Source organism: Apium graveolens, chromosome 9 (genome assembly GCF_009905375.1).
Source record: "Apium graveolens cultivar Ventura chromosome 9, ASM990537v1, whole genome shotgun sequence".
In the NCBI taxonomy this organism is placed as follows: Eukaryota; Viridiplantae; Streptophyta; class Magnoliopsida; order Apiales; family Apiaceae; genus Apium; species Apium graveolens.
Genome location: NC_133655.1, coordinates 116,290,297 through 116,301,327, shown reverse-complemented (window position 1 = coordinate 116,301,327; position 11,031 = coordinate 116,290,297). Strand labels below are relative to the sequence as shown.

General features: G+C 34.2%; 1 long non-coding RNA gene across 1 annotated transcript; it reads left to right on the top strand.

Annotated features, from left to right (window-relative positions):
• Positions 1 to 8,388: 8,388 nt before the first annotated feature.
• On the top strand, positions 8,389 to 8,880 carry LOC141682791 (uncharacterized). The gene is made up of 2 exons (XR_012559948.1): positions 8,389 to 8,557; positions 8,676 to 8,880. It is a non-coding gene; the product is annotated as an uncharacterized LOC141682791 (long non-coding RNA).
• Positions 8,881 to 11,031: the final 2,151 nt, after the last annotated feature.

Here is an 11,031-nt window from a genome sequence, read left to right as displayed (position 1 = left end):
GGTTTGGGTTTCTTTTTGCGAGGAACCCGCCGCTGTGCCCATGAGTGTTGTTCGAGAGTTCTATGCGAATGCAAGGGTAGAGAAGGATGGTTTCACGGTGGTTAGGGGGGTGAAGGTGGAGTATAGTGCAGGGGCGATAAAGAGGGTAATTAATCAGCCCGCAAAAATGCCCAGTCAGGATATTTGGAACGCTAAGACTCCAGAGGATTTTGATTTGATTGTTACTACTCTATGTGTGTCGAAGACTCGTTGGAAGCTCAAGAGGGGCACAATGGATTATGCCACATTTCCTGCTTCTTGTATGAACAGGTTTGCACGCGCTTGGAATGCCTTTATTTATGCTAATATCTTGCCATCTTCTCATATGGATGAGGTTACGGTGGAGCGAGCACGTTTATTGTAGGTTATTTTGAAGGGTGATTATGTGGACATTAACAAGATTATTCACCATGATATTCTGAGATTTTTGAGAGGGAGCACTACGGGTTCTATACCCTATACGTCCATAGTGACGAGGTTGTGTGCGGCAGTTCATGTTCGTTGGGCCGTACATGAGCAGCTTCAGCTCCCTAGTTCTGCTGTTGATAGTTCGATTATATTGAACATGGTGGAGTGGTATGATGGTAAGCTTGATCCTAAGGGGCTTGGTTATTCATTTGATATGTTTCTGGGCAAGTTACCAGCTGATCAGATGTATGCTGGTGGGTCTAAGTATGCCCGTGCGGCAGGTTGGAGAGCTCGTTTGGGTGATGAGATAGAGTTGTCACAGTTACAGGAACCATCAAAGAAGAGCATGACGCAGTACAGGCATCTGGCTAGGAGGATGGATGTGATGCATAACATCCACAGCAGGTTTGCACGTGATCTCACCCAAGCATTGGGGACAGCTTTCAGAGCCACAGGTGTTGACATCCAGTGGCCAGTATTTGGTGAGTATTCCATGTATCCACCTCCGGATACACCTGACACTCCACCCGTTGAGGGTGAGGAGTCTGATTCTGATTAGGTATGCCTGATTCCTTACTATTACCTTCACTGAGGACAGTGAATATTTTAAGTTTGGGGGTAGTAGTTGAAGGAATATGTTTGGTGTGCGTCGCATATAGTTTGCATATTCACGATAGTTTGGTTCATATAGTTGCATATTTTGCCATGCAATTTTTTTGGTAGAATTTATGTTAGTTTGTCATATAGTTCATACATTTGCATTATAACATGATCCCTTAGATAATTTTTCCAGTTGACTTGTGATTTTGATGCTAGTGTAGTGATGTTGTGTTTAGAGATGTTGAGTCGTATTAAGTTGATTTGCATGCTAGAGACACTTGTATTTCACTAAGTCTTATAGGTTACTTAAGTACTAGATCATGATCAAGGTTTGTTTGTTTGTCGAGGTTTAATCGCTTGTTTATATTTAAAATTTAGGATATTTTCATAATAATAAAATAACATAGATTTTTAGAAATTGGAGAAAAATTGGATTTCATTGCTAGTTGTTGTGTCTGGGTGTCAAATGGCTAGTAGCCAGCTCATATTTATATGAGTAGTCTAGGGTTGAATGAGATGGAGCGAAACACACTCGTTCAGAAAAACAAAAAAAAGAAAGAGAAAAGAAATGAAAAAGAAAAAGAAAAAATATATGCGTTTTGTATAATTGATCACGAGTGGGCTCTTTAGTACTCGAGTTATTAAGTTCTTAGGGGACTTTGTGCCTAGTGACCTAAGGCTTTTATAGTCTGGGATCCGCTAGCCTAACGCTCGCTACATGGTACTATTGCATAAGTCTTTTGTGGACCTCACTCATTGCACGATCAACTAAGCAAATGTATGTTATTTTGTTCTGAATAAAAAGCATTAATCCGTATAAAACTCCAATATAAGAATTGAAGTGTTATAAGTTATTTTGAGTCTAGCTTTTTATTTTATTTATAACCTTACAATTGCCTTGATGGGTAGTGAGTCATGATTATTGATCTAGTTGCGAGACTATATCTATAAGCATTTGCACATACGCACGTCTCCAGTTCTAAGTTGATTTGTATGATTTGATTGATCTTTATGCAAGTAACTGTATTTTTTGAGATGTTGCTTATTGATTGGTTGAGTTATTCTATTGGGATCGGTGCATTCATTTAGTTGCATTCATGCAATTTGTTTCTTGTTCTTTGAGTTTGTTTATGCTTGAGGACAACATCGATTCCAGTTTGGGGGTATGTTGAGTGGCATTTATGAAACTTTATTAGGCTCTAATAAGCTTTGAATTGATGCATTTGTACTTAAGTTGTTAAGTGTTTTAACATATTTTTGCATTTCAGGCATTATCTAGGTAATCAGGTGAATAAGCATTATTTTGGTGCTAATTTGGTGTCAAGGTGGTGTTGGAATAAAAGCTCGTCGAAATCCAGCTCGAAGTAGCAAGGAAAAGAAGAAAATATGAAGATTTTCCAGAAGTACGGCGCGCCCGCGCTGGCAAGCACCCGGATGTTAGAAAGGAAGCGCGCCCGCGCCGGTGCGAATTCAAAGAATCCTGATTCTATTCTAATTACAGTTGGAGGACTTCTAGATTGCATGGGGATACTATATATATTCAATAAAGGAAGTTTTCAAGGAAGAGACGTACCAGAAGGAAAGGAGAGCCCTAAGAAGACCATTTTAGCACGGATTCAACAAAGACGAAGAAGATCTTCTGTTTTACTTGTGAATCTTTGTTCTAAGTTGTAACTTGGATTCTAGTTTTCTTACTTGTGAACCTTACTCTTGTTTCATACTTGGTTTTATTATTTAAGTATAAAGACTATGTTTATTATACCATGCTTTCATCAGAACCCACGTTGATGATGAGTTCGAATATGGGCTAATCGTTATCGTGGGGTTCTAGCAGATTTATTAGTTAATTTGTTTCGATGCCTTAGTGTGTAGTAGTTGTATGATAACCTAGTATTGGTTGTGCTGATTCGTCTTATAAGAGTCGCGAACTTGTAAGATAGCGTGTTAATCTTTAATGAAGTGACAGTAAATTTAAGGATTTAGAACTTGCCATGCTAGCATAGGTTCATGTGTTATTGTTATGCATGATTCGTAGGTAATTTTAACCATCTTACTTGCCCTGTGTAATCATGATAGATAACTTATGATTTAAACCTTTATGTTGTCAAATTCTATAGACTTATAGGGTCTCAATATAATTGGTATCTATTCAACTTCTATCTCTTTTGTGGATGTCTGATAGTATGTTATTCGTGCAACGAAAGTTGGCGTTTAGCAGTTTCGTGTTATCTAATTAGTGCCATCACCATTGCATGCTGAGGTTAAGAACAATAAAGCTATAGAATGAAGTATTTAATGAAATTAAAATCCTATGTTGTCTCGTATAATATACAACCCTATTTATTTTCTTAGTTATAATTGTTAGTTTAACTTATAGTTATAATCAACCAAATTTTTTATCGTCTTAGCATTGAATAATAACCATATCATCGGTGCATAGGTGCATAAATTACATAGTTAACCAAAGCCAGTCTCTGTGGGAACGAACTAGAAATAAGTCTATATTACTTGCAGGCGCGTATACTTGCATGAATTATTAGCGCGTGTTTAGCCCTAACAATGGCATAACTAAGCTTACATCCCTTCACAAAATCCATCATTTTGTGATAATCTTCAGAGGCTGGAATCCCATTGTTCACAAGGGCCACAAAATTGTTCTTCTCAAAGATAAATCCTGACCCAGACATGATTTTGACTACTGGTGCCATTGTTAGAGCACGATAAATTGCAGAAAGAGAGAGGGTCTAGCTTTGAAGAAGAAGAGAGTAGTTAATTGTAGTAGAGAAAGATAAAAGTTAAAATGAACTTGAAGTCAGGCTTTTATATTTTCTCAGATAAAATTAGACAAAAAATTAAGGTAAAAATTAAAGACCCAATAAGAATTGCCCAAAATAGCCGTTTTAAAATTAAATAAAATGTCAAGCTTCTATCAAGTATCCGTCATGATATACTTACAGACTCTAAGTAAATCTGATGGATAATATTTAGAACTTTAACGGCCAGGATGTAGACAATTCGACGGATGAGAGTAAAATAATTTATCCGTCGGGTTTAAAATAATCCAGAAAAAGTAATTGATTTTTACCAGGCTTTTCTATTTTGACAGATGATCAAACTCGATGGATAATGAACATCTGTCGAGATGTAGACTTTGGCTTAGCCAAATTTTCACTTAATATCATAAAAATCAATTAAGTTTCTGGCTGAATTTCAACTTGCAAAAATATCAACAATGATTTAAGAATAATTAAGCATACCTAACTCACTTACCAACCTAGAAAAGGTGGATTCATCAAGTGGTTTGGTAAAGATATCTGCAAGCTGTTTTTCACTTGGAACAAAATGAAGTTCCACAGTACCATTCATTACATGCTCCCTAATGAAATGGTACTTGATATCTATGTGCTTTGTTCTGGAATGTTGTACTGGATTTTCAGTAATGGTAATTGCACTTGTGTTATCACAGACAATAGGAATTTTGTCCACTTGCAGACCATAGTCCAACAATTGGTTTTTCATCCATAAAATATGTGCACAGCAACTGCCAGCAGCAATATATTCAGCTTCTGCTATAGAAGTAGAAACTGAATTTTGCTTTTTACTGAACCACAATACCAGCTTGTCTCCTAGAAATTCATAGGTTCCTGTTGTACTCTTTCTATCAATTTTACAACCTGCATAACTTGCATCTGAATAACCAGTTAGATCAAACCATAATCTCTAGGGTACCAAATGCCAAGTTTTGGCGTACCCTTGAGATATCTGAAAATTCTCTTAATAGCTATTAAGTGAGATTCTCTAGGATCAGCCTAAAATCTAGCACAGATATGGCCTACTAGCTGTTAAGTACAAAAGTGAGCCAACCATGCCTCTATAACTTCAAATATCCACAAACTTTTCAGTAGTGTTTAATTCAAGTTTAGTAGCAGGGGCCATGGGAGTTTTTGCAAATGTGCAATCCATTAGTTCAAACTTCTTTAAAAGATCATAAATGTATTTTGTTTGACTGATGAATATTCCATCACTAACTTGTTTACCTTATAAACCAAGAAAGTAAGTTAGTTCTTCCATCATGCTCATTTCATACTTACTTTGCATTAATTTGGCAAACTTTTTGCAAAGTTTTCATCTGTAGAGCCAAATATAATATCATCTACATAAATTTGAACAAGTATGCTAGAGCCATTAATATTTCTAAAGAATAAGGTATTGTCAACAGTACCTCTAGTGAAGTGATTTTCTAAGAGAAACTTTGACAAACTATCAATACCAGGATTTAGGTGCTTGTTTCAACCCATAAAGTGCTTTCAGAAGATAATTGACATATTCTGGAAAATTTGGATCTGCAAAACCAGGAGGTTGACTTACATAAACTACATCCTCCAAATCTCCATTCAGAAAGGCACTTTTGGCATCTATTTTATAGACTTTGAAATTGGTATGGGCTGCATAGGCCAGGAAAATTCTGATGGCTTCAAGTCTTGCAACAGGAGAAAAAGTTTCATCAAAATCTATTCCTTCTTGTTGACAATAGCCCTTAGCAAACAGTATAGCTTTGTTGCTGATGACTATGCCATTTTCATCCATCTTGTTTCTGAATACCCACTTGGTGTCAATTGGATTCTTTCCTTTAGGCTTGGGTACCAGCTTTCATACCTTGTTTCTCTCAAATTGGTTTAGCTCCTCTTGCATAGCTAAAATCCAATCAGGATCCAATAGAGCTTCTTCTACTTTTTTAGGCTCTTCCTTTGATAGAAAGATGCTATAGAGACATTCCTCTTGACTTTCTTTCCTGGTTTGCAATCTTGAGGATACATCACCAATGATCAGTTTAAATGGGTGATCTCTAGTCCATTTTCTCTATTGAGGCAGATTAGCTCTAGATGAAGAGGCCTCATTATTGTCTTGATGTGTGACTGAGTTTTGATTAGAAGAAACTCCCCTGAGTTATGGATCTTTGATTTGAGGTGGGAGTTCTTTTTGTAAGTGATCTGTTTTGACTCTCAGCTTCTCTCAATGTTCCGACGGATGATGCACTTTGTATCTCGACGGATGAGGCTAATTGTCTTCTATAGGATGATGCATTTTTTATCTCGACTAATGCTGAATTTTGAACATCATGGGAGATAGTCTTTTCTGCATTACCCTTAGTCACTATTTCTTGATCACTATCATCATCACTATCATCATAACCTATCTCAACATTGTCAAATATGAGGCTATCATGGAAACTTTCATCTTTTAGTCCTTCAATCTTCGTGTCATCAAACACAACATGTACAGATTCCATTACAATGTTTGCTCTAAGATTGCAGACTCTGAATGCTTTTCAAACAGCATATCAAACAAATATTCATTCATCTGCTTTAGCATCAAACTTTCCATGTTGTTCAGTTTGATTTCTTAGAATGTAACATTTGCATCCAAAGACATGAAAAAAATTTAGAGCTAGCTTCCTGTTCTTGAAAAATTGGTAGGGTGTCATTCATTTTGCTTGATTGTCCAAGGAAATATTCTGAGTGTAGCATGCAGTATTCACAACTTCAGCCCAAATATATGTTGGTAGTTTTGACTCTTCTAGCATTGTCCTTGCATCTTCAATAAGAGATCTGTTCTTCCTTTCCACCACTCAATTTTGTTGTGGAGTTCTAGCTACAGAAAACTCATTCATGATCCCATTCTCTTCACAAAATGATCTCATCAAAGAAGTCTTGAACTCGGCTCCATTATCACTTCTGATTCTTCTAACTTTTAAATCAGGGTGATTTTTATCTTGCCTTATGTGATTGATGATGATTTCACTAGCTTCATCTTTGGAATTTAGAAAATATGTCCAAGAGAACTTTAAGAAATCATCTACAATTACTCAGAAATATCTTTTCCTTGAGATAGACAATACATTGACTGGTCAAAATAAATCCATGTACAACAGTTGCAAAGGTTCTTTTGAATGATGCTTTAATCTGCTTTCCTTTCTGGAAGGTATCACACAATCCATCCTTTGAAAACTCCACTTGAGGAATACTTCTAACCAGTTCTTTCTTGATTAACTCATTCATGGTCTTGAAGTTTAGATTGGATAGCTTCTTGTGCCATAGCCAACTTTCATCTTTACTTGCCTTACTGAGAAAATAAGTTACAGATTCTGCATTTGTTGAGTTGAAGTCAGCTAGATATATAATAATAATTAAATTGAAAACAATTAATTAAATATGTAAATCAATTAGAAAATCTTATAACATCATATAAATTATTAGAAAAATATCTAAATAATCCACACCTCATTCTGAGAATATAAAAATTAAAATGTCGCAAATTCTAACACATACAAACAACAAACACAGGAAACTAATTAACACATAATTCACAAAATTCACTTACTAATCACATAATACTCATAAAATATCCATTTATTATTTATATAATTACACGGAAAATATCGGATATTACATTTACTTTGGACTTTATCCACATGATACCACTCTAATAGTCACCCGTTAAACAAAGGTATATTCTTGAAGGGTACCATATGGAAAACCAACTTATGCAGACAACCATATCTATAAACTAGACCTGGAAAAATGGGTCTAAATCCAAAAAATTGAACCGAAATTCATGATAACTGAGATTTGATACGACATCTGAATTATATAATCCGATATTTATCCGAAAATCGAATCAAGCAGATCCCAAAATTACACGACCCAAAAATGTAACCGAAACTGATCCAAAATACTTGATCCGATTTTAAATTAGAACTGAACAAAACCGAATCATAAATATCAGAACCAGATATAATCTAAAATAAGCAAAATTCATATTCAAAGTATTTTATGTTTATGATAATATAGTTATTTAATAATTAAATTTTGTAAAAGTACATTATATTATATTAAAAGTACCATATTTAATAAAAAGATTTTTTTAAGTCCCGTGAATTGAAAAAAATGACTAAGTTATGATCCGAAAATATCCGAACCGAATTGAATCCAAATTGAATTTTGTCCAAATTTTATCCGAATTTCAGCCCTTTTTAATCTGAGTTACACCCGAACGAAATCACATACGATCCGATCGGAATGGTCTTCGGTTGTATCATAATTTGAATGTCGAACCGATTCGAAATTGATCTGATTATCTGATTTTCCTGGTGTACTACAAACCAACTTCTACATACATATTTCTTATTCATAAATGAGATCATATTCATAATTCGTATATTCAACTCAATGTATTTATTACAACCAACTTCTACACGTACATTTATGAATGAATGTGTCATTTCAATTCAATGTATTTAAAGGAGTGCTAACAATAAGTTGTGTAGCATTATTTCTCCTATTCAACCTGAGTTGGTATCAATAACAATTTATGAAAATGGAATTTTCAAAACTTATTGTTTGCAGCATCTTTTTAATGTTCTACTCAAGTTTCTATATTCAATCGAAAGCGGAAATTAGCGGAATTTCGGCTATAGACAAAGTGACAATCCCTCTGCATTCTTTACGCAGTAAGCCTACTTTTATAAAATATGTTTATCATATTTGTGAAACTTTATTAATTAATATGTTTATCAGATTATCACATGAATTTCAAGAATTTTAATATTAGTTGAAAATATGGTGCAGGAACACCATGTTGGGATTGCCCAAGTGGGTGGTGTTGTTGGATAGGATTTTTCTGTTGTCAAGAAGATGGAGGTGGCAAAAATGTTGTTACCATCAGACCTTCATTGGAAAGGAACAATTCAATATTTTAATTCAACCAGCAACACATCTTATGTAAAACCTAAAAATAAATACAACCTTTTTACATTTATTTTATCTAAATTTACATTTTAGTTATCCTTTAAATATATTTATGATACATGGACATCAAGAAGGTCGTTAGAACTTTTAATATGTGAACATTAATATTCCAATATAAAATTTTTAACTGACTAATTAACTAAAAAATAGAAGTTTGTTTAACTAATCAAAAATCATTGTTTAATTTTAAGTTTGTCAAATTATAAGATTTTATTCTCAAATTTGAACATTCATTGCTAAATTTTAAGTCTCTTAACAGAAGTGTGATTGACCAGTCATGTTTGAGATTATTACTTTTATAATGTTAAACAAGATATTTAGGAATAAGTATTTTGGATTTATTGTTCATGATCTATAAAAATCTTACTTTCTTATGACTTACAATCTACAAAAATTGTTGAATATAAGTTAACAACGTATATGGATTTAATATAATTTTGAACTTTGCTTCACATTTCTGGGATAGTTGGAATAAAAAATAGAGGTAATATAACAAATATTTCTCAATGAGGGACAATAATCTTTTTGCAGTAATCAAGAGTAAATTATCAATAGTAAGATTTAGCCAAAAATAACAATCAAACTTATATATATATATAAGGCTTAAGGATCCTAAATATAAATTTAGATAATTATCTAAAGTTAATTAAGCTTTCAATACAAAGGTAAGGGTATTTTTGTAAATGTAGGGGGAATAGTTCTATTGTTGCAAAAATTCCATTCAATTTTCATATACAAAATTCTACTAACTTGAGATAATTTTCATAAAGTTAACTTAGGGAACCTTTTTCTCATATATATATATATATATATATGGGTAGTCTTCCACAGCCAGAAATTGCTTGTGAAACCACCTGTCGCATTTATACATTATGGGAGGCACCCTGAAGTGGTTCATTGTCTGAGGAGTGACCTGCCATAATGGCTCATTGCACGAAGTATTTATTATTTAATTTATTAAAAATTTAAATGTTTATTGACATTTTTTTAAAAATAATAGATAAAAGATATTAACAATTTTAAAATTTTGTAATTAGATAAATTTTGATTTTTCTTTTTGTTAATATAAAATTACTAATATTATAGTACCAACATAAAATCTATACAGAAAGAAAAATAAAAAAAAATAAATAGAAAATAAAAAATAGGCCCTAAATCATGCCCCACATTATATCATTGGTGCAGATGTCTCCCCCGCAATGAAGTAATACGGCAAGCGTGATCTGATCCGCCTCTTTCAAAAACCCTAACTACAAGTAGTTTAAAAAAAACACAATATCAAATCTTGGAGATTTACTGGAGACTTCCGACGATTAAAGGCGATAATCGAGCATTTTTAAACAATTCCACTAATAAAACCTCTCACACCTAGCCGATTAACATCTTAAATGTATCATCTCTCCTTCTTGTATACACACATACACGCACACACACTTCATCTTGTTTCAAATATGATAATTATTTGATATTTGGGAGGTTTTCATACGATTTTATTTTAAAATTATGATGATTATGTAATGTTGGTTTATTTTAATTGTTATTTGCGATGATTATGTTGATTACATGAAGGTCTGGTAAGGTTGCGAATCCTGAAGAAGCTAAGACTCCAAATTCTGAAGTGGAGGCTAATGAAGAAGGAGTGCAGAAGGAAGCCGAAGCGGAACCAATGAAGACTACTATTGAGCACTCTCCTTCTGAGGGTAATACAGGGGAGAAACAGATCTGTCCTCCACCTCCTTTTCCTAAAAGGCTGCAAAAGAAGAAACTGGATAAGCAGTTTGCGAAGTTTCTGGAGGTGTTCGAGAAACTTCATATCAACATACCTTTCGCTGAAGCTCTTGAGCAAATGCCTAGTTACGCGAAATTAATGAAAGGTATTCTCTCTAGGAAGATGAAGCTTGATGACTTAGAGACCGTTGCTCTCATGGAGGAATGTAGTGATGTGGTGCAACAGAAATTGCCTCCCAAGCTTAAAGATCCCGGAAGCTTCGCTATTCCTTGCACCATTGGAAATGTGTCATTTGATAAGTGTCTATGTGACTTGGGAGCTAGCATTAATCTGATGCCATTGTCAATCTTCAAAAAGTTGGACTTGCCTAATCCAAAGCCTACATACATGACTCTGTAGTTGGCCGATCATTCTATTACATATCCGCGAGGAATTATGGAGGATGTC